The 25,035-nt window shown below is 45.9% G+C and overlaps 1 protein-coding gene across 1 annotated transcript in view; it reads right to left on the bottom strand.

Annotated features, from left to right (window-relative positions):
- LOC137434223 (gap junction gamma-1 protein) overlaps positions 1 to 25,035 on the bottom strand; it is a 135,876-nt gene that overhangs the window by 93,485 nt on the left and 17,356 nt on the right. The window lies entirely within an intron of this gene.

Here is a 25,035-nt window from a genome sequence, read left to right as displayed (position 1 = left end):
CCGCATTCAGACGTTAATCTGATGTGTGTGTGCAACGTTGCTTTTGAGTGGGAAATATGCGGTTCGCCGAGTGGGAGCCGTGGAACGTCCACACCCAAGGGTGTGATTTCCCAGTCGCCTTGAGGGCACCTTTGCGCAGCTTTGGCAGCGTGACTATGACTGTCATCCGAACGGGATTCTGGTCTCGATTAGACATTGTTCTGACGATTACTGGAGCGGATCGACTTTGGCTTGATGCCGGAATAGAGACATTGGGAATATTCTTCTTTTCGCTCACTTGGAGCACAGCGAGTTATATTGTACGAACCTGATGGTACCATCATCGGAAATATACTGTATATTGGTTGTACAATTGATTACTATTGTTGTTGTTCTGTTATTCTTGTGTGATCTTAATGCAATACTTGTTTGTTGGTAACAATTGGTGTGGTTTCACCATTGATCTTTGACATACAGAATAACACATCTTTCTGCCGTGACTCCTCTCGGGGCTCGGAGGTACACCGTGACCGGGGTTTGGGGAGGAGCACGTAACAATATATACATATATATATATATATATATATATATAATGTTGCGGATATTGGATTTACATCCATCCATATCCGCTTGTAAATATTCCCCTATTTCCTCCATCCTTCCCAACTATCCCCAATCCCCCATTCCCTAGTCCCATTTTCTGTAAACAACACTCTGTAGACCCGACCTCCCCCTATTTCCCCCATTAAATGTCGCATCCAGGTCCACCGCATCTCACGTAGACAACTATAGGACATCTTGCTAGTTATTCTTAGTCTATGTCAGTTAAGGACTCGTTTCCATTAATTCTGACTCTTCGTTGCACCAGAATGTGATTGTATGGCACCGTTAGGAAGTTTAGGACCTCCCAATACCTCCCCGCAGCTCTTCCTCACGGTTCAGCAACAACAACAACAACAACAACAACGGCGGCGGCGCGGGGAGTGCGCGTCCTCACTCCGGCTTGGTTGGTGGGGGGTGTTGGGAGTGCACCAGGCCTTTCCAACGAGCCGCCATCGAGCATGTGCTCGACGGGGTTACCAAGTAGGGGCTCGCTGTCAGCTCCTCGTCAAGGGCGGAGCCCGGTAACCCCCGCACCCAATAGAAGCGGCGGATCGGTCCCATCTGGGGCGGAGCCAACGAGCCGAGGGCGTGTGACTCCCCGCTGAGCATGCGCAGGAAGAGGGAGGTGACGTCAGATGCGCCCTCAGCTTGGAGAGAGAAGGACGCCACCTCCGAGCGCTGTGACACCTCCCCGCATCTCTGGACTGGACCGTGCTTGATTCTGTCCCTGAGCCAAGGTGCACCTTGTGCTATCGACTGCCTGTCCTTCCCTGCCATCAATCCCTGTGTAAGTCAGTCTTGTTCCGTTTGTCTGTGGTCTGTCTGGGATAGATAAGATTGTGTCTAAGTGCCTATCTCTTCTGTGTCTTTACCTCATTACCTTGTAATCTACCCCTTTTCTCCCCCACTAATTATATCCTCCTCCGGAGGTCTTGAGAACTGTACCCCTTGCGTCGTTTCCTCTTATCCCAGTCGTTGTGTCCTTTCCATCATTGATTTAGCGTAGCGCGATTTGGCCAACGTTCGAGTGGAATCGGGTGAGTTGGGGGTAATCGGGTAAACTGTGCGAACACGGCGGCCATTCCGCTCGGCCCATCATAACATCTGAAGCCGTGTCCGTAACAATATATACGTAGTGTGTTCAAAAAGTATCCGACATTTATTTTTCGTGCGTAAAAAAAAAGAAGCTAAGGAGGCGTTGATTGGTGCACGTATGTAGGCGATCCTAATACGCACGCGTGAATTTTTTCCCACCTGCAGAAGCTGTCATTCGACGGCAGACCGCCGATGAGTGAGGACATGTAAGCGAGCGCCGTCGGATTTTCGTTTTTGACAAAATGACGGAAAAACTTTAACAACGCTACTGCATCAAATTTTGTGTTTTTTGGCCTCGGGGATGTTGGATGCTTCCATTGTGATGACTGCAACTTGGTTTCTGGGTCGTACCCATAAACCCAGGACTCATCGCCAGTGATCACTGTGTTGAGGAAGCTGGGATCGCTGTTCACAGTCTCCAGCATGTCCTGTGCGATCTCCAAACGGAGTTGCTTCTGCTCAATCGTTAGCAGCTTTGGTACGAACTTCACTGAGATTCTCCTGAAGCCCAAATCCTCCTTCATAATGGAATGAACGGTGTTGAATCTTGCGGATCGTTTCCACTTGGGAATCGCCAAGCTTTACACAAAATTTGATGCAGTAGCGTTGTTCAAGTTTTTCCGTCATTTTGTCAAAAACGAAAATCCGACGGCGCTCGCTTTCATGTCCTCACTCATCGGCGGTCTGCCGTCGAATGACAGCTTCTGCAGGTGGGAAAAAATTCACGCATGCGCATTAGGATCGCCTACATACGTGCACCAACCAACGCCTCCCTAGCTTCTTTTTTTTTACGCACGAAAAATAAAGGTCGGATACTTTTTGAATCGGTCGGATACTATATACATATATATATATATATATATATATATATATATATATATATATATATATATATATATATATATATATATATATATATATATATATATATATATATGTATATATATATATATTGCTGACTGATACTATTGATCGTTTATTCGTGACCATATTAGGCAGCCTGGTTCTGCCTTGCTCTGGATCCATTAAGTACTGCCGTGTCGACCCTGTAGTGAACACAGATGGCCAAAACAAGCTTTACTCTGAGGCGTATAAGCCAAACCTGGCGAGATTATCTCTTTGGCGCACGCGGGGGAGGACCCGAGGCCTTACCTGAATGGGCGGCCGCAGCGGAGGTTTATTCCTCGACCCACAAACAAATAAACGAACAAGACAGGCACGACAAAGAAATGCAATCAATCCGGGGTTTATTATAAATAATGCAAAGTAACAGGGAAGGTGAGGTAAACTAAAGTTCTAAATGAGGGTCCCTCCACACGGACTCAAAGACACGAACAAGGGAAAAATAACGAAAATAAATGTTCAGTGTCATGCAGCCACTTAGCTCCAATCTCAACGAGGGTTTGGTGTGGTTCACAGGTCCCGCGTCCCTGCATGGTAAAACATGCGTTGGCGCGAAGTCGCGTCCACAGCGAGCCGCCGGTGCGAGGCAAACAGGCAAGAGCTCCTCCCTTGGTCCTTCTCGTTCGGCTGCACCGAGCTCCAAACATCTCTGAGGCGCACCCCGCATGAACGCAGCACGATCGCGTCCTCCTTCGTCGGCGACCAGGCAAGAAGAGACGAAGAGCAAGCAACCAGGCCAGAGAGACCGCCCGGACCAAAACCAGAACAAACAGAGAACGATTCAGGTGGAATCTTCCTCCTTAACCTTTTCAACCCGAGCTGCCTGGCGTCACATCACCAATCGCCGAGCGCGATTGAATCACCCAATCGTTCCTCTACCACTCACAAAGCACGGGGAATGGCTTCCTTTTACACGCGTCATCAAGGCGGAACCTAGTCCTTCATCGAGAAGGTTCGTGTGACGTCTGTTGTAGGAGGGGCGGGGTTTAGTCCTAACGGGCAGCTGTGGGGTTTTTGCTCGCACTGCCGGTGTTGTGGGTGAATGGAGCATTCGTGGTATGGCTTTTTGATTAATATAAAAATGAAGGGCAAAATTTCAAGAGGCCTTTACAAACAACAACAACAACAATAACATGCATTTTAAAAGGCCATTTTCCCTGCTAGAGCGGGGGTTAGCCTTGCGGTCCCCATGACAATCTTCTCCATTTTGCCCTATTTTCTGCATCTCTCCTTGTTAACCCCCTTGCCCGCATTTCTTCTTCCACCATATTTAGCCAAGTCTTTCTCGGTCTTCCCCGTCTTCTACTTCCTTCTACATTCATTTCCATCACTCTTCTCAACCAGTCACTTTCATCCTTCCTCAACACATGACCAAACCATCTCAACCTGTTCCTCTTCACAGCATCAATCACAGGCTCTATTCCCATCATCTTTCGCAATTCATCATTTGTCTTCCTCTCTCTCAACGATACTCCGCACATACGTCGAACCATTCGCATTTCCACCCTTTCAAACCTTCGTTGCTGCTCTACGTTCATTACCCATGTCTCGCTCCCATAAATCATAACACTTCTCTCACACATGCAGCATACACCTTTCCTTTCAGCTTCAGCGACACTCCCCTCATCATCAGCACGCCACTCAACTCCCAAACCTTCTTCCATGCACATCTCACTCGAGCAACCGTTGCCGAGTCTGATCCACCTCCTACATTCAGCATGTCTCCGAGGTAGCAAAATGTTTTCACACCTTCCAGCTTCACACCGTCTCCAAGATCCAACTCAACATTTCCTCCATCTGCAGCTCCCTCTGTGCACACGTTACATTTGAATGTAGCTGCCACACTGGTTAATGACCCTCTCAGACCACTACATTTTTGATGAACCCACTCAGCGCACATTGTACACTGAATGGAGTTCACTCCGACACCCTTCCTACACACAGCACAGGGCCACTTCCCAGTTCTTTCCACCTCACCACATGCTTTACCACTTGCCATCACCTTCGTCTTTCCGATATTCACCTTCAGACCTTTTGTCTCCATACATTCCTTCCACGTGTTCATCTTTTCCTTCAGTCCATCCATACTTTCTGCAATCAACACCAGATCATCTGCATACAACAACTCCCACGGTAAACCCTCCTTTACGTTCTGAGCCAGCACCTCCATCACAGCTACAAATAGTAGTGGACTTAGTACGGACCCCTGATGTACTCCCACCTTCACCTCAAACTCACCACTGTTCCCGTCCTTCGTCCTTACAGCTGTGCGCGCTCTTTTGTACATTGCCATCACTACTCTGATCAACCATTCCTCCACTCCTAACTTCCTCAATGCCCATGTCAATACTTTGCGTGGAACCCGATCGAATGCTTTCTCCAGATCAACAAACCCAAGAAACAACTTCTTCCTCTTCTCCATGTACTTCTCCTGCAACTGCCTCACAATGAAAAGCGCGTCTGTCGTTCCTCTTCCTGGCATAAATCCAAACTGCATTTCGTCGATCTTCACTTTCTTCCTTATCCTCTTCTCCAACACCCTTTCCAATACCTTCATTCCATGCTCCAATAACTTTATCGCTCGGTACGAGCCACACTCAAGAGGGTCACCTTTCCCCTTGTATAGAGGCACGAGGGTACTCAGTTCCCAATCCACTGGAATGCGGCCTTCTTTCACCACCAGATTACAGATCTCTGTCATTCTCTTCACACCCCAACTTCCTGCTGCCTTCAACATATCTCCCACAACTCCCATCGGCCCTCCCGCTTTTCTACCCTTCATTGCTTTTATCACTTCCTCAACTTCCTTCTCAGTTATCTTCTCTGGCGGTCCTAAAACTGGGTTACTCTCTATGTTGCCATCCCATTCATTCTCTGTATTCAACAGCATTTCCATATATCTTTTCCATCTTCCTTTAATTCCATCTGGGCCGACAACGATTTGTCCCACTTCATCCTTCAAGCAGCTCACCCCCATCACATCACACCTCTCTTTCGCTATCTGCTTTGCAATCCTGAATACCGCTCTCTGACCCTCTTCCGAATCCAAGCGTTCTACGAACATTTTCCTACATGCCTCCTGCGCCTTTGCTACCTCTTTCTTTGCAGCCTTCCTGGCTGCCTTATAACTTTCATGCTCTGCTGTTTCTGCTCCCGTACCCTTCGCCTTCTGCCACTCCTTGAACTTCTTCCTCTTCTCGTCAATCCTCTTTCCAACTTCATCATCCCACCACCATGTTTCCGAGTGCCTCGGTGGTCCTTTTGTCCATCCACATACCTCACCAACGGCTCCCAACAGACTAGCTTTCATTGACATCCAACCACTTTCAAGCTCAACCACATCATCCTCGACCCTACTCAGCCTCTCTTTTAATGTCTCCCTTACTGTCACCTCTTTCAACCTCCACACCTTCATTCTCGGTTGGTACTTCACCCGCCGAGCTCTCCTCGCACCTTTCACCCTTACGTCGCAGACAACCAAGTGGTGCTGTGAAACAGCCTCCTCCCCCGGGATCACCTTTGTGTCTCGGAGGTGCCCCCTATCTCGCCTACGCACCATCAGGTAGTCAACGGTTGTCGTCGACCCACCTGACGTGTATGTAACAAGCTTATTATCCTCTTTCTGGAACTGAGTATTACAAATGAACAAATCAGCTCCATCAGCAAACTCCAAAATCCTTTCACCTTCTCCATTTCTCACACCATATCCGTAACCCCCATGAACTCCGTCAAAACCATCCATACTCCTTCCCACATGTCCATTTAGGTCTCCTCCTACCACAACAACTTCCTCATCTTTCACGTTTTCCATCAGCTTCTCTATCGCACACCAGAACTTGTCCTTCTCTTCATCGCTCCGACCAACCTGCGGAGCATATCCCGAGATGACGTTCACCAAGAGCTTTCCAATCATCATTTTCACCATCATCAACCTATCACTCACTCTAGTCACACTCACCACACTGTCTACAAACTCCTCAGAAAACAGGACACCAACACCATTCACGCCCTCCAGGCACCCTTGCCACACAAACTTGTATTTCTGTCCCTGCCTACCCTTCACCATTCTCACACCACTTCCCTTCCATCTCGTCTCTTGCACACAACATATGTCCACTCTTCTTCTGACCAATACTTCCACCACTTCTCCTGATCTCCCTGTCATTGTCCCTACATTCCATGTCCCAAACCTCAGAAACCGATCTCCACTTCGGGCTGTACCCTGCCCACATGTAGTTGTAATTGTCATGGTTCTCTTTTTGAGGCAATGTTTTTTATGGCCGGATGCCCTTCCTGACGCCAACCCTCTTAGTCGCCTCCTACGACACGCAGGGATACGGCGTACCTATTCTTATCCAGGGTACACACTGGGAAACGTTTAAAACATGGAAATCCTGGGGGGGGGGGGGGGGATCACCGCTGCGGTTTAAACATATTTAAATAAATATTTAAACAAAACCATGAAAACAATCTGGGAAAAGTCTCTAAGTGAGAACGTGGATTTGAGAAAGCAGGAGCAGAGGTGAAAGAACAAACGAGAATATAGGGGGCGGGGCACAAGTCGAGACGAGGGGGCCGCACGAGACACCAGGCCACACGAGGCGCGGACAAAGAAACGACTAATTACACACAAATTTGCAACAACTACAAAACCAAAACCAAATAGAAACACACAATAACACATACACAACAAAATTCGCAGCGGAAATTTGACAAAGAAACGAACGGGAAAACACTCAAACTTTGATGCCGTGGAGAGATCAAAGCAAGCCCCGTCGCTCGAGGGACCGGAAGCACACCTTTACAAACAGGGGAAATATTACCCATAAGCCCTACCTAAATAACACAAACCACTCCTCCATGTGGAGACACATAAACGCTCTTAGCTGGACAGTCGGCCGAACTTAATTTACATCAAGGTGGGTTCTTCTTCTTCGTGACACTCAGAGCATGCTAATCTACACATTCTGAACTTCATTAAGGTATTTCATCCATACCCCAAAAACATAACAGTACCATCATTAATGAGCAAGGACATGGATACACCCTCACATCCAATAAAATAATGTTCAAAGAAACAAGAAAGGTGACACATATACTGCACATGGGTGATTAAAAACCCATTGCACAAAAAAATAACAAATTGGCAGAACAACTGAAATGAGTGAAACGGTACTGCATCGACATCCAAATGGAATTTGGCCTGGATAAGGATTCCAAGTGCACATTCGTGCAAGGTGGACCAACAAAAACGGACAACATAAAAAATCGACCTCAATACAACAATACAGGAGCTAGTCAACAAAGCATCTTCCAACTGCCTTGGAGTTGAAGATGGCCACCACATTTGTCATATAAAAATGTGCAAAACAATTACCGAAGCACACCTGTGCAGAACAAGGATGATCCTGAAAACATACCTCTCCCCAAGGAACAAAATCAAAGCCATAAACTGACCAGCCGTACCAGTGTTCCAATACACCTGCGGAATAGAAACTGGCCACAAGCAGAAATCAATAAATTAGATATCAAAACGAGGAAACTCCTCACTATCCACCAAAATTTCCACAACAATCATTGCATTCCAAGAATGTACCTGCCGAGGAAAGAAGGAAGTAGCAGCCCAATGGAATTCAATCAAGTGCACAGAGCGCCGACTGTAGGATTAGCCTAATATGTGAAATGCTCAACAGAATACTGAATACAATTTTTATACAAGCATGAACACAACAAATGAGAAAAGGTATCTCTCACTCACCTTGGTTTTCCTGTTTTCCAGAGGGATGTTGACGTTCAGTAGGCCGACCAAAGGTGAGTTGGGTTGACAATATCCAAGAATGGTCAGGGTGCAATATCACTGAACTTAAAGCGGCAGCGCTGGAAAGACGGGTTGTGTCGAAAGCGACTATAGTGGTTCTGATGTTGTATAATTTGAGGAGGCGATCACGGGCTTATGCCTATGTCAAATGATGATGATGATCACTCATCTTGCAAAACACTTCCAAAACAGGTGCAATTAGAAGATGGCACGCACCAAAATACAGCCCCAGCGATTGCAAAAAAGACAAAATAAAAATACTCGCTGCCAACCATAGGAGCACCAACGGCTTGAACATGAGAGGGTTGGCAGCGAGTGCACTGGAAGCATTGATGGAAAGAGAGTGACAATCATATATATGGGAAAATTCCATGCTCAGTCAGGGTCGCTCAGATAGCTCAGATGACAGAGCACTGGTACGGTTTTCCAGAGGACCTGGGTTCCATTCCTGATCTGGGCATGTAATTTTCCCATGTATATTAATTTAAATATCTAATCGTATTCATTAATCTAATTATATATTTATATATTTATATATATATATATAATGAATATGATGGCACAGATCGGATGCCTGCTAACTTGAAGCTTTTGCGTAAAAATCAGCTCACCCATTGTATCCCCCAATAGTCCCACCTTCCCTTTCCATGTAGGTCAGAAGGTTTGCAGTTGGGAATGTAAATGCATTTGTGTCATAATTAATATAACCGCCAAACCAGTCAGTGGGCAAAAGGCCAAGAGCCTCGGAAGCTTTGGCAGATCACACATTACCCTTGATTTGATAGATGGGAATGCATCCAGAATGGTGGAACGTCTTGCTTCCAATTCGATTCATTAAACAAAATGCCCTAATTCCCCTTTATTACAAACCTCATTGCATATCGATCGACAAACACACTTCTACAATATCACATTATAAGATGTTTTCTAACTCTACACCCATGACCCACCACCGGATTCCATAGAGCAACAGCTTATGATATACATTTGTCTGTTTCAATTAGCCTGTAAATTATTGGTATCTCTCATCGCAAGGCTCGACTTATATCAAAGAAGATTCTCAGCAACCACCAGAAAACATGTCCCTGAAGGAGCAACTAAAATGAGGATGCACCTCTTCTTGAAAGACATATTCCAAGTGTTTGACCAGGTTGTGATTTAATCAAAGTCTGAAGAGGGGGAAGAGGCTGCTCAGCAAAGGCATAAAAAGGATTTTCCATCGACAGATTTTATAATTTTGATGAAGACTTATCTGAATTTAAACATTCCTCAACCAGATTTGCAACATTTGCATTCCTCACAAATTGCAACCATTGTAGATCAAAATCTGGTCTGACCACTGAAACATTATATACCACATTTTTCCAGGAAGAACCGATATGCCATCCTCTTATCTAAGTAATTAATTGGCCATTGGAATTATTTTAGTTTCTTTCTCCTTTGCAACTGATATTACATCTGATGGACAGACCACATGTCCAAACCGGCCTCAAAAGTCTCGTCTCATATTGTTCCCTTTCCATTGATTTGTCATTTCCATTCCAATCTGACTTCACTAGTAACAAATTGTATCATGTCAATCAAGCATTTGGTAACTCCACAGGCTGGGCAGAGATTCCTTTATGGTTTATGCAATCTTGATTCAAACAGCATGAAAGGCAGCCACCACTCTTCTATTTTTGAACCTTGAAACTTATGTTAATGGATATTAAATCAAAACAACACTGATAGTCGGCTTAGCCACCGGGCTTGTTTGATACTTTAGTTGAAGAGGATATAGTATGACCTGGATGGAGATACCAGTTAGCAGTAACAAATAATTTAAGTATTGGTTTTTTTTCAATAAATTCCACATTCCTGTGCCACATTCAGGCGAACATCAGGCATTGACAGCAGGTTCGTGAATGACTTGCACAAAAAACGTACCCAGTCTGAATGTTGCTATATCCAGTCCAGGGGCGGATCCGGAGTGAGGGGGGTTCACAGGGGGCACGCGATCCTCCCCACCCCACCGCCTCCGCTCCTACCTTTTTTTTTACCTCCAGCATCTGGAATGAACAGAGGTTGGTTTCACCACTGTCAGTTTGTTTTCGTGCAGGATATCTCAAAAGGTTGTTGACGGATTTAGATGAAATCTGGTGGGCAAGTTGAGTGTGTGAAATGGACGAATTGATTTGAATTTAGTAAAATCCGAATCCGGATCCGGATACGAGCGTTATTCGTTTTTTTTAATGGTTCTTCGCCATTGAGAGAAAGGGCAACAACGATGCATCACACGATATTTCAAAAGGTTGTGGATGGTTTCGGCCGAAACTTGGTGGGCAGGTTTTTGGTTTTTTTGTATGCAAGATCGAGGGTCGTGTAAGAGCTAACATCAATCACACAAAAAAACGGACACACGAAACGTACAAAAAAGGGAGCAGGCGACAAGATGGGGAGAGAGAGGGAAGCACACAAGTACAACAGCAGAAAACAGGGACAACGGAAGATCTGAGGGAAGGAGGGGGCTTGGGGGAGGAGGCATGGGAAGGGGGGGGGGAGGAGGCATGGGAAGGGGGGGCGGAGGAGGCATGGGAAGTGGGGGAGGGGTGGGAAAGTATAAAACACATGGACACTGCTGGAACTTCCAGGAAAGAAAGGAGTCGGTATTTCGAAAAAAAAGTGGATTTGGGGTGAATTAACGGGGGTAGAAAAGATCAAGGTTTTGGATGGGGGAAGATAAGAGATGGTGGTGAACAGCTGTTTTAAAGACCTGGAGGGAGGAGTGGGATTGAAGAGAGTGAGGCAGTTTGTTCCAGAGGCGGGAGAAAAGAGGAATGAAGGAAGGTGAGCAGAGAGTCTTGATTTTGGCAATTTCACCAGAAGAGGGTTACTGGCAGATCTTGTGCGACAGGGAAGAATCGATTCGATTTTGGTGAAGATCCGACTGCGGATCCAGATATGAGAATTTTTAAAAGTGTTTCTTCACCAAGGAGCGATTGGTCAAAAAACGACATATATAATATTTCAAAAAGTTGTGGACGGATTCGGACGAAACTTGATGGACAGGTTGGGTTTGTGACAATGCCAAATCGATTCGATTTTGGTGCAGATCCGGATCAGGATCCGGTTTATCAGTGGGATATAAAACATAAACTGTTCAACCTGGCAGCGGTGTGCACTCTACCGAGTGCCGTTATAGTCTGTCACGTGATCGTCATGCGAGATATCATTGGATGAAGGACAATCGCGTGCATCTTTTTCTTTCATGCAGCAATTAATCCAAGCCACGTTACTTTTCTCCTCTAGTTCTGTGTTAATTCCTGATACGCAGTTTTCAGATTTGGCTCCCAAGAGAAAGGCAAATTTTTCTGGATGGTCTTCTGGGTAGCAAAGCGCAGTACAATCCTGAACTACTTCATCAGGTAATTCAAACCTTCAGTTGTTACGTCGTCCATTGTTATGACGATCTCATGATCCGTAATGGCGACTTTAGGTTTAGTACTCGAATTCTTTTCATCACATTTTGTGCATGCCCGTTCAATATTCTTGTTGATCTGTATCGTATTTTTTTTTGGTATTTACATAGTTGTTGTAAAGAACCGTCGCAAAGATTCCAAAACCTTCAGCTTTTCTTTAGACTCAGTTAGTCACAGGCCCGAAGCCTTTTCGTCAAGTACTGCACCTCAATTTTTCCTGAATTTTCCTTGGAGAAAGTAAGTTAATCGTTGGATATCACTAGTTCCGGATAAATATACTGGTTTTTCCTCGACTCATTTGCAATGTCTATTGTTTAGTGTACTTGGGTGTGACCCTCATGGAGATATTTTCTTTGTTAACAAATGTAAATAATCACAACATCCATGATGGCTCTATCATTTAAAAATCGCTATCACAAACAAAACCAGAGTTTCCACTTGGTGTGTTGAATCATGCATCTTAACTACAAACAAAAGTTGCTTTCTCAAAGTAAGATGTGCATTGATTTCTGCATATTGCAGACCAGCTACCACTTTGGACAAAAATGCTAACAAGCAGGCAAACGAGCCACATGCTACAAATTCAAGTTGTACGCAACCTTCAGAGTCCCAGATATAATCTTTTCTGGCTCTAGAAACTGAGTCGCCCCTGGCCCCATCGTGCGACTCCATATCTGGTGCCTCTCCTCCAATGATACTTCTGCTGCTGCTGGCTCTGAGCCAGAAAAGATGCCAGAAATCCTTACGGAAGCCAATGACTTCGGCTCTGCTCATTGAACTACATACCCGCTTAACTGGGCACATGAGACAGGTCACGCAGGCAATGCATCTCATCCCATCTGTGATCTGCTTGTTTGGGACAGTAATAGACACAGAAGTAATCAGTTAACTGGTGGACTTCTACCAAGATGGCCTGCCATTGCCAATATTCGTTGATACAGAGGTGCACAGTTGTCAGAGTAGTAAGTCAATATCAGAGGTCCAAACACAGCCGCAAAAACACTCAAACAGACAGATCATTCTTCCCCAATATCCACTGCCTGATACATCTCTTCTGCATGATGCCCGTAACATCATGCGAGTGTGAGCGGTCCATTAGTGGACTGAGACGTCTGCAGACAACAATGTGTGAAGATCAGATGAATGGACTGCTTGCTACAAACGCACATACACTATGGTGTGGATTTAGATATGAATGGCATGATTGATGACTTTGCATGGCAAAATCCACTGGGGATGGAGCTTCTGGACATCCTTTAGTAGAGCGAGTCGACTACTACAGCGAACAATGTACAAATAGTAAACCATCACTTCACTCAGTAAGCCGGCCAGCACAAGCTTACATTAATCACTATTAAAGACAATATCTGTCTTTTAGCTAAATATTGTCAAGTGAAAACTAAAAGACGAATGCATTGATTTGAATACGGCTTGGTGGTAGATTTTGCGATCTGTGAATATTGTTACGTTTGTGGAGGGGTAGGCAATGATTACCTTAGTCCAGGTAGAATTGTATAGTATATCATGCTCCGTATGTCGTGATGGAGAAGAAGAAGCCCCATGTATCATAAGTAGGAAATTCGTTTAGACCGGATGTCGTATAAGCGCATTTTAGTGTCCCCATGAGAGGGGTGGGGTTATGGTAATTAGTTAGGGATTAATGGTAAATCCCCTGTATGTAATTGCCTCTGTTATTTTTCCTCTGTTCCTTATGACAATGCAGCACACACACAAAGCCAGGAAATAGCACGTTAAACGACACTAAATAAAAGCTAACCGGAAACAGGACTTTGAGCACCGAGATATATATCAAGGGAGACAATCGGTGATACCACCGACAGGTGATAACATCAAGCAGGCAAGTCCGTGAGGCCATGTCCCGGAGAGCAGTTATTGGTGAGATTTGTCGAGCAATGAAGAGAGGGACTGGCTGTTAGGAACAGGCATCGGATGACGTCAGAGCCTTGAGTACAAAAGAACGCTCTCTCAGACATTTTCTCTCTTGGCTTTCTCTCGGTTTCTGGATCTGGAGGTGAACGGTCGCCGATAAGCTCTCTTGCGGTGGGACAGCCTCAATGAACAGTCGTGTTCCGACATTTTCCCTCCTCTTGTGTTGGAACATTGGTGCCGTGCAGTCACAGTTCATAGCGCTCTCGCGCTAGGAACATTGGAGGTTTTGACGATCGGGAGGAGGAGCGAACTGCGGACCAAGGCCTGCGTTTCCTGCAAGCAAACTGTGCACGGCGGCCTGTGCTGTTCCTACCAAGGACGCGGGGGTTTTGATGATTCCCCAGGGGGTTCAGGAGACACTCAGAGCTAAGCACATACAAACACACACGATTTATTTTCACCTTTATTTTTGACTTTGTCTGTATACGGGTCTGTGTGTGGACGTCCGATTTAGAAATCTTATTTTGCTGGGTGTTATTTTGTTGCCGGCATTTCTTCAATAAAGCCCGTATTTTTGTACATTTTAAATCCTTTGTCGGCTTGAATTAATTATGGCAGGTTCAAGGACGTCCGGTGGGACCCGTGAAGGTAAGTTCGTCATTCTCCTTTCCCTCGCGTGTAAAGAACACCGTAATTTTTACTGAACGTTTCGGAGTGTAAAGTTCGTTCAGCTATCCGTTTCCTTGGAGGATTTTAATCCCTAGGAACAGGACAATATTTATATCTGAAGTGAACCCCCCCCCCCAAAAAATTTCTGCCCCTGCAGTCAATGGCAAAACTGAAAATGGGGAATCCACGAATGTCACGGATGGAAATCCTTACGTCATTTCCTCATTCTGGTTGAAACACAATATCTCTATTTTCATTCCAAACAGCATCATTCATCATTCCAATCACAAATTAATACTATAGTGTTAATATATCAAAATATAATGTTAAATCATGATTGTATTGAGATATTATTAAACCAACGAACCGTCGTCATCTGTTTACTTCCGGATTCAGGAGCAACGTCCATCCGTGTGAATCGCATTTCAAAATCATAATTGTATCGATGAACTTTCGAAATCTCTTACCTACCCTTACAACACCTGCTGGGACCCCAAAACATTCCACAGAAGGTTATTATATTTCCTTTTAGTAAATTATATAACTGTAATGTTTACTAAATGCTGCTGCCTCCTCCCTGTCATCCTGTTGGTCGAAGTTGTTGGTTCAAGATTACAAGTCGCAAGAACATCGCCTCATTGCACATGGTTGGTGGAACATCGTTGTTTCAATACACTAGGGGGGCCGTTGGTCCGTTGTACCAAACTTTCATTGGTCTTCACGGCCTTGTAGCATACCTGCCTGCCAGACCCAGGGGGGTCTTTTGGGTCGTCGGGGCTTTTGGGTCATCTGGGTCCTCAGGGACTCTTGGGTCTTTTGGGTCCTCAGGGCCTTTGCGGGTCCTTGGGTTTTTTGGGGTCATTAAGGACTTTTGGGTAATGTGTCTTTTGGGTCCATGGGTACTTTTGGGTCCTTGGGGACTTTTGGGGTCCTTGGTGACATTTGGGTCATTAAGGACTTTTGGGTCATCTGGGTCTTTTGGGTCCTTGGGGGTCTTTTGGGTCCTCGAGGTCTTTTGGGTCCTCGGGGACTTTTGGGTCATCAATAACTTTTTGGTCCTTGGGGACTTTTGGGCCATTAACAACTTCTAGGTCATCTGGGTCTTTTGGGTCCTCGGGGACTTCTGGGTCATTAAGGACTTTTTGGGTGCTTGGGGACGTTTGGGTCTCTAGTGTTAAAGGGTCTTCCGAGGTCTGAGGGGTCTCAGCAGTCTAAAGGGTTAAAAGGTACATTTCAATGGTACGTAATTAATTAATAGACGTACGTAATAAATAGACACAAAAAGTATGCCTCACACGTGCGTAGACACACACACACACACACACACACACACACACACACAAACACACACACACACACACACACACACACACACACTTATAGTAGATGTCACGAGAACATTGCCTCATTGCACGTGGTTGGTGGAACAGCTTTGTTTCATCGTTGCAATTGTTGTTATGAGGTGCAATGTAGGTCGAGGGGTAACGTGGGTCAAGGTGCAACGTGGATCGGTATGTATCGTAGGTTGAGGTGCAACGTGAGTCGAGGTGCAACATGGGTCGAGGTGCAATTATTGTTCGAGGTGCAATTATTGTTCGAGGTGCAATTCAGGTGCAACGTGGGTCGAGGTGCAATGTGGTTCTAGGCGCAATTGTTGTTCGAGGTGCAATTGTTGTTCGAGGTGCAACGTGGGTTGAGGTGTAATTGTTGTTCGAGGTGCAACGTGTTTCGAGGTGCAACGTGGTTCGAGGTGCAACGTGGTTCGAGGTGCAACGTGGTTCGAGGTGCAACGTGGTTCGAGGTGCAACGTGGTTCAAGATGCAACGTGGTTCAATGTAGCATTTACTTCACAAGACATAGACTGCCTTCTTGTACAAATGGACATCAACAAGTCTCCCGGACCAGATGGGATACACTCACGTGTTGCACGGGAAACCCATCAATACATTTTTTTAACCTCTTTGGATGATCTTCACTGAACTATTGAGGGAGGAAAGTATACCAAAGTCATGAAAAAAAGCTATTGTAGTGCCAATTTTCAAGAAGGGCAAGAAAACGAATCCAGCCAACTACAGACCAGTAAGTCTGACCTCCGTGGTGTGCAACTTCATGGAAAAGATCATTGGAAAAGCCTTGATAGAACAATTTTTTATTTTTTTTTATTTTTGTATACAGAGTCGAGGCTCGTGTAAGAGCTAACACATTAAACACGAAAACATGCACAGACACATAAAACATACAATAAAGGGAGCAGTAGACAAGAGGGGAGAGAGAGGAAAAGCATACAAGCACAACAACAGTAGAGAACAGGGACATCGGTAGATCTGAGGAAGGGGGAGAGCTGGGGGGAGAGGAGGGGACGAGCGATACGCGGTATAAAGCAAATGAACACTACCAGGAATTTCAGGAAGTAGTTGGAGATTAAAAGAGGTGGATTTAGGGTGTTTTAACGGGGGTAGGAAAGATCAAGGTTTTGGATGGGGGAAGATAAGAGATGGTGGTGAAAAGCTGTTTTAAAGACCTGGAGGGAGGAGTGGGATTGAAGAGAGTGTGGCAGTTTGTTCTAGTGGGAAAAAGAGGATGAAAGAGTGAAGGTGAGCAGGGTCTTGATTTTGGCAGTTTCACCAGAAGAGGGTTGCTGGCAGATCGTGTGCGTCCTGAAGGAATATTGGGGGACAGAGCACAGACAGAGCAGGGTGAGCTAGGCCGGAGAGGAGTCGGTAGAAGACAGAAAGACCATCAACCTGCCTGTGGTGAGTGAGTGAAAGGCCCTCAGAATCAGCTTCATTGCGGGAGATTCCAATAATTCTGAAAGCTTTGGTTTCAACCGCGTGAAGCCGAGCTAGGTGTGAGGCAGGAGCACCAGCCCAGAGGGGGGAGCAGTATTCCATCAAGCTGTGGATGAAAGCTTTGTGTGTGGTGAGGAGCTCAGAAGTGCCCAAAAAGGACTTCGCACGATGGAGGATGCCCAGTCAGCGACTGGCTTTGGAGGCCAGCTTGGAAATGTGGTTTTCCCAGGATAGATCATGGCAGGTAGTGAGACCCCAAAAGCTTGAGTGACAGAACCTCTGAGAGGATTGTTGAGAAAGTAGATGGGAGGGTTTTTCAGACGGTCTTTTCAGAGAGACATAGTGAGAGTGTGAGATTTGTCAGGATTGAAAGACATGTTCCACTTGTTTGACCAGTTTGTGATTTTGTCCAGGTCTGCAGAGAGTGAAGAGGCTGCTGCCTGCCCATCTGAGGGCTGAGACATGGAGCGGCAGAGAGTGGAGTCATCAGCAAAGAGATCGAGAGGATTTTCCAGAGAGTCGGAGAGATCATTAATGAAGACCAGAAAAAGCACAGGGACCAGAACACTGCCTTCGGGAACTCCAGCCTGAACAGGAACTGAAGATGAGAGAATTCCATTCAGGGCCACACATTGACTGCAACAGGAGAGGAAGTCCACAAGCCATGCATGGAGGTTTCAATGGATACCATAAGAGGAGACTTTGGTGAGCAGAACGGGTGCCAGACCGTATCAAAGGAACGAGATATATCAAGGGAGACAACTCTGATTTCCTGGTTGACGTTGAGGACCTCCATCCATTGTTGAGACAGTAGAAGCAGCATGTCCAGAGTAGAGTGACCTGGTCTGAATCCAAACTGATAATTATCAGAGATCAAGCCATTGAAGAAGAGGAAGCATTTAATATCAGATGCGATGATGGATTCCATGACCTTGCTGATTATTGGGAGCATGCTGATTGGTCTGTAGTTACAATGATCTGTTTTTGCACCTTTTTGTGTAAAGCAAAAAGGCTTTGGGCCTTTTGGGCTTAAAAACGGGAAGTTTGGCTTTAAAACAGCTGTTCACCACCATCTCTTATCTTCCCCCAATCCAAAAACCTTGATCTTTTATATCCCCGTTAAAACACCCCAAATCTGCCTCTTTCAATCCCCAAATTCTTTCCTGAAATTCCTAGGAGTGTTCATTTGCTTTATACTGTGTACCCCTCCCTCCTCCCCCAGCCCTCCCCCTTCCACAGATCTACCGACGTCCCTGTTCTCTAATGTTGTTGTGTTTGTGTGCTTCCCTGCTCTCTCCCCCTCTTGTCTCCCGCTCCCTTCATTGTATGTTTTTTGTGCCTGTGCATGTTTTCATGTTAAATGTGTTAGTTCATACACGAGCCTTGATTCTGTATACAAAAAAAAGAAAAGGAAAAAAAACGGTAATGTTGGCTGATTTCCAAGCAGATGGCAGATGACCTTGAGCAAAAGAGAGAGTGAAGCGAACAGAGAGAGGGTAATATAGAGAGGGTGTGAAAGAGTGGCAGAGCAGGATTTTAGGACCCGTGCGCTGATGCCGTCTGGTAAAGTTGCAGAATCAGAGTCAAGGTTTGACAGAAACATCTCCACCTTGTCAAGAGAGAACGACACAGAGTCGAGAAGCAGCTGGGTTTGCCTGGGTAAGGTGGTTACAGAGAGCGATGGGTTAGGGACACAATATTTTAAAGCAAACAGAGTTGAGGCATTCGGCTTTTTCATGTGCAGTGTCAGCTGTGTAGCCGTTTGAGGTAAGGGAGGAGGTGGAAGGTGAACAAACACCAGAAACAGATTTGCATATGGACAAAAACGATTTACTAAGTACAGAGCAGCATGGATTTCGTAGTGGAAGATCTAGTGCACCAAACTACTGGAGGTTCTTGAGGAATGGACAAGAGATCTTGACAGGAGACACAATATTGACTGCATGTACTTAGACCAGCACCTTATTCATAAGCTTGAGCCGTATGGAATTGAGGAATGTCTACAAAATTGGATAGAGGAGTACTTGACTGGATGATCACAAAAAGTTGAAGTGAGAGGATAGTTAACATACAGTGTGGATGTTCTGAGCAGCATTCCACAAGGACGTGTACTGGGACCAGTATTGTTCATCCTCTTCATCAACGATCTCCCCCAGAGGATGTCGACCCAAATCTGAAGCTCTTTGCCAATGACACTAAGCTATACAGAGTTATTGACTGTCAAGATGATGCTGAAGCCCTTCAAAGAGACCGAGATGCTGTCATTGAATGGTCTAGACTCTAGAAAGATGGCAATTATTGTTCAATGAAGAGAAATGTAAAGTAGTCCACTATCAGAAAAAAAAAATCAGATGATTCATAGCAGAAGGAAGTCAAGGAGGGGAAAGAGGGAAAAGACCTGGGCATTATATTTGATAGTTGCCCAACCTTCAGTACTAATGCTGCTGATGCTGCCAAGAGAGTGAACATTAAGAAAGGAATTCGTCAATTCTACAAGACCATTGTGAGGCCTACACTTGAATAATGCAACTTTGTATGGTACCCTACATACAAGAAGGACGAGGACCTGATGGAGAAAGTACAACAAAGAGCTACCAGACTAACACCTGATTTATGACACCTGGAGCACCCAGACAGACTGATAGCCCTGAAATTACCAACACTAGTTCATAGAAGACAAAGGGCAGAACTCATCCAGGTCTTCAAAATTGTCAAGAAGTTTGATAATCTAAAGGTCATGAAATTCTTCAAAATGGATGAGGGGTCGAGAACCAGAGGTCACAGACTGAAAATTAAGAAATATCACTGTAGAACCAGACTAAGGCTGAATGCATTCTCAGTCAGAAGCAACAACAACCGGAGCTTACTTCCTGAAAGAGCAGGCAATGCCAAAACTCACACTCTTACGATGTCTCTCCGAATAGACCGACTGGACAACCCTCCCATCTACTTTCTGAATAATCCTGTCCAAGAAGTTTTGTCACTCAAGCTTTTGGGTCTCACTATCTGCCATGATCTTTCCTGGGAAAACCACATTTCCAAGCTGGCCTCCAAAGCCAGTCGCGGACTGGGCATCCTCCGTCGTGCGAAGTTCTTCCTTGGCACACCTGAGCTCCTCACCACATACAAGGCTTTCATCCGCAGCTCAATGGAATACTGCTCTCCCCTCTGGGCTGGTGCTCCTGCCTCACACCGAGCTCGTCTTCACGCTGTTGAAACCAAAGCGTTCAGAATCATTGGAATCTCCCGCGATGACGCTATCTCCGAGGGCCTTTCACTCACTCACCGCAGGCAGGTTGGTGGTCTTTCCGTCTTCTGCCGACTCATCTCCGGCCTTGCTTCCCCAGCTCTCTCTGGGCTCTGTCCCCCAAATATTCCTACAGGTCGCACAAGATCTGCCTGCAACCCTCTTATGGTTAAACTGCCAAAATCAAGACTCTCTGCTCACCTTCCCTCCTTCATTCCTCTTTTCTCCCGCCTCTGGAACAAACTCCCTCACTCTCTTCAATCCCACTCCTCCCTCCAGGTCTTTAAAACGGCTGTTAATCACCATCTCTTATCTTCCCCAATCCAAAACCTTGATCTTTTCTACCCCCGCTAATTTCACCCCAAATCCACTTTTTTGAGGTGACTTTTGTCTTCTTTCCTGGAAGTCCTTGGTGTCCTTGCGTTTTATACCTATCCTGCCCCCTACCCCCAGGCCCTCTCCTTCCCACACATCTCCCGATGTCCCTGCTCTCAAATGTTGCGTTTGTGTGCTTCCTCCCCTTCTCTCCCCATCTTGTCGACCGCTCCCCTTTTTATATACTTTGTTTGCTTGTTTGTTTGATTTGTTTCTTTGATAAATGTTAGCTCTTTCATGAGCCTCGACTCCGTATACAAAAAAAACAAAAACGGTCAACCAGTTCATGTCAGAACTGGAAGTACACTGGGCAAATTATCCATTGAAGTACCAACCCTACCAGACGAACACATGCATCAGCACAGTAACGAAGGGCAAATAAGCAGCCCTTCCAGCCTCTACCTCCAAGTAAATCCAAGAAAGTGAATGTGTCCAGATCCTCAACTGTGATTGGTGGACATTTGTGGGGACATGCACACGGATAAATAAACGCTGTTCCAGACTGTATGGCATTGCCCTATGGGCTACGCCATAAAAATAAACTGAACACTACATGTGCAAAACTGAAGCTTAAAATATTTGGCTTGAACACCGCCCTCGAGGGGTTGTTGTTCATTCCCTTTCTTCTTTCCCTTCTCTCATTGACTGACTGAAGCACCATACTGTTACAGAATGCTTGTTATGCCCAAACAGTTTATTGGCCATGGATCATTCTGGATGGTTTGCCATCCCTCTCACAGCAGTCGTTGGGGTAGGAATTTGGAATTTGTTCAGGATGCAGGTGAAGCGGTGATCACTCGCCGACTCTTTGCGAAGGACATCGTGGGATCTTTAATGTCCACGAATGAATGCCGGCAGAAGGGATGCTCAGTTTAATGTACATCTGAGGGAGGTCACACACACTGATGAATCACTCTGCCTGAGAAATGACAGCTTATACAGTCAGGTGAAAAAGTAAGTACACCCCATGTAAAGTTTTGACTTTTTCAACATATTTCAACATACAGCTATTTATTTTTTTATTTTTTTATTTTTTCGTATACAAGATCGAGGCTCGTGAAAGAGCGAACATTAATCACACAAAAAGTCAAACCGACACACAAAACACAAAAAACAAGGGGAGCGGCAGACAGGATGGGGAGAGAGGGGGAAGGACACAAACACAACATTTGAGAGCAGGGACATCAGGAGGACTTGGGGGGAGATGGGAGAGGTATAAAACATATGAACACTGCAAGGACTCTGGGGTGAATTAGCGGGGGTAGAAAAGATCAAGGTTTTGGATGGGGGAAGATAAGAGATGGTGGTGAACAGCTGTTTTAAAGAAATGAAGGGAGGACTGGGATTGAAGGGAGTGGGGGAGTTTGTTCCAGAGGCGGGAGAAAAGGGGAATGAAAGAGTGAAGGTGAGCAGAGAGCCTAGATTTTGGCAGTTTAACCATAAGAGGGTTGCAGGCAGATCTTGTGCGACCTGAAGGAATATTGTGGGGACAGAGCACAGAGAGAGCTGGGGGAGCAAGGCCGGAGAGGAGTCGGTAGAAGACAGAAAGACCACCAACCTGCCTGTGGTGAGTGAGTGAAAGGCCCTCGGAGTTAACTTCATCGCAGGAGATTTCAATGATTCTGAAAGCTTTAGCCTCAACAGCATGAAGCCGAGCTAGGTGTGAGACAGGAGCACCAGCCCAGAGGGGGGAACAGTATTCCATTGAGCTGCGGATGAAAGCCTTGTATGTGGTGAGGAGCTCAGGTGTGCCAAGGAAGGACTTCGCACGATGGAGGATGCCCAGTCGGCGACTGGCTTTAGAAGCCAGCTTGGAAATGTGGTTTTCCCAAGAAAGATCATGGCAGATAGTGAGACCCAAAAGCTTGAGCGACAGAACTTCTTGGAGAGGATTGTTGAGAAAGTAGATGGGAGGGTTTTCCAATCGGTCCTTTCGGAGAGACATTGTAAGAGTGTGAGATTTGTCAGGATTGAAAGACATGTTCCACTTGTTTGACCAGTCTGTGATTTTGTCCAGGTCTGCAGAGTGAGGAGGCTGCAGACTGCCGATCTGAGGGATGAGGAATGGAGCGGCAGATAGTGGAGTCATCAGCAAAGAGATAGAGAGCATTTTGCAGAGAGTCGGAGAGATCATTGATGAAGACCAGAAATAGCACAGGGCCGAGAACACTACCTTGGGGAACTCCAGCCAGAACAGGAAGGGGAGATGAGAGAAATCCATTCAGGGCCACACGTTTCCTACGACCAGAGAGGAAGTCCGCAAGCCATGAGTGGAGATTTCCATGGATACCATAGGAGGAGAGTTTGGTGAGCAGAGCTGGGTGCCAGACCGTATCGAAGGCACGTGATATGTCAAGTGAGACAGCTCTGATTTCCTGTTTGGCATTGAGGACCTCCATCCATTGTTGAGACAGCAGAAGCAACATGTCCAGAGTAGAATGACCTGGTCTGAATCCAAATTGATGATCAGAGATCAAGCCATTGGAGAAGAGGAAGGATTTAATATCCGAAGCAATGATGGATTCCATGACTTTGCTGATAATTGGAAGCAGGCTGATTGGTCTGTAGTTGCAAGGATCTGTTTTTGCACCTTTTTGTGTAAAGCAGTAATGTTTGCTGATTTCCAAGATGCTGGCAGATGACCTTGAGGAAAAGAGAGGGTGAAAAGAACAGAGAGAGGGTGAGATAGAGCGGCAGAGCAGGATTTTAGGACCCGTGGGCTGATGCTGTCTGGTCCAGTTGCAGAATCAGAGTCGAGGTTTGATTAAAAAAAACTTCTCCACCTTGTCAGGAGAGAAGGACACAGAGTCCAGGAACAGTTGGGTTCGACTGGGAAAGGTGGGAACAGAAAGAGATGGGTTTGGGACACAAGATTTTGAGGCAAACACAGAGTTGAGGCATTCGGCTTTGTCAGGTGCGGTGTCAACTGTGTCGCCATTTGAGGTAAGGGAAGGGATGGAGGGGGATCAAACACCAGAAACGGATTTGACCAGACGCCACCAGGATTTGGAGGAAGGAGACAGGTTTGAGAGTTGAATCTTGAGTGTGGAGAGATAGTGCTTCCTGGCACTCCTGAGGGTAGACACACACATGTTTCGAGCTTGGTGGAAGGAACTGAGATTGCCTTCAGTTGGATTTGCCTTCCAAGAGGCAAAGGCAAGTTGTTTCAGGGCAACTGCCTCACCACAAGATTCAGTGTACCATGGACGGGAGGAAGGGTAAGACAACTGAATACGAGATGGGATAAATCTGTGCATGAGAGAGAGCAGTTTGCTTTGGAAGAATTCCCAGGAAGAATTGATGTCAGAGGCAGTAGAGATGGGAGACCAGTCCAGATGATTGATGGCTGCTTGCAGACCATGCCAGTCGGCCTGAGTGAAATGCCAGACTCGTCGGCGCTGAGGAGGCTCTCTGAGAATGGCCAGAGAGATGTCCACTTTAACAAGCACATGATCAGAAGAACCGATTGGAGCAGAAGAAGGGCAGCAGACATTTGCAGGGAAGTTAGCCATAACCAAGTCCAGAAGAGAAGATACTCCATTGACTGAGATCCGGGTCGGGAAATTGACAGATTGTGTCAGTCCCAATGAGTCGCAGAAGTCCTTTGCTGAGGTGCCATGGCTGGTGAGAGATGAACCCACACCCAGCCAGCTGGCATGATGACAGTTGAAGTCGCCACATATGAGGAAGAGAGAGTTTGGATGAGTTGATAGAAGTTGGTCCATGTTGTCCGACAGCGAAATGTAAATGGAGTCATCACTGTTTGGAAGACGGTACAGAACACATCTATCTATAATTCCAGTAATCTCTGTTTGTACGTTTGTACGTTTGTCTGTGACCGCTGTTTCTCGACAACCACGGGTCCGATATACTTTTAACTTGCCAGGTATATTGCTGGGGACCCGAGGATGTGCCTTTTCAAGGTTTCATATTAATCGGACAATTACTTACCGAGCTATGTCCAAAAAACGATTCAACCAATCAGAGAGCAGCGAACTATCGCGTGTGCCGAACGTGGCGGACACACTCTGCCTCGGATGGCACATTTGAGAGCGTATTCATTTATTTCACGTTTGCAAACTATGTTGGCGTTAAACTATGTTTTAAAACTAATAAAAACGAATTTGCGATTCATTCGCTTTCCTGCGCGTTTGTGCACGCGATGGCGATTTCTTTACCAAACTCCGGAAGCCGTTCGCTTTGGACCAA

This window comes from Myxine glutinosa, chromosome 10 (assembly GCF_964187855.1).
Source record: "Myxine glutinosa chromosome 10, kmMyxGlut1.1, whole genome shotgun sequence".
NCBI lineage: Eukaryota > Metazoa > Chordata > Myxini > Myxiniformes > Myxinidae > Myxine > Myxine glutinosa.
This window is presented reverse-complemented; position numbering and strand designations above follow the sequence as displayed.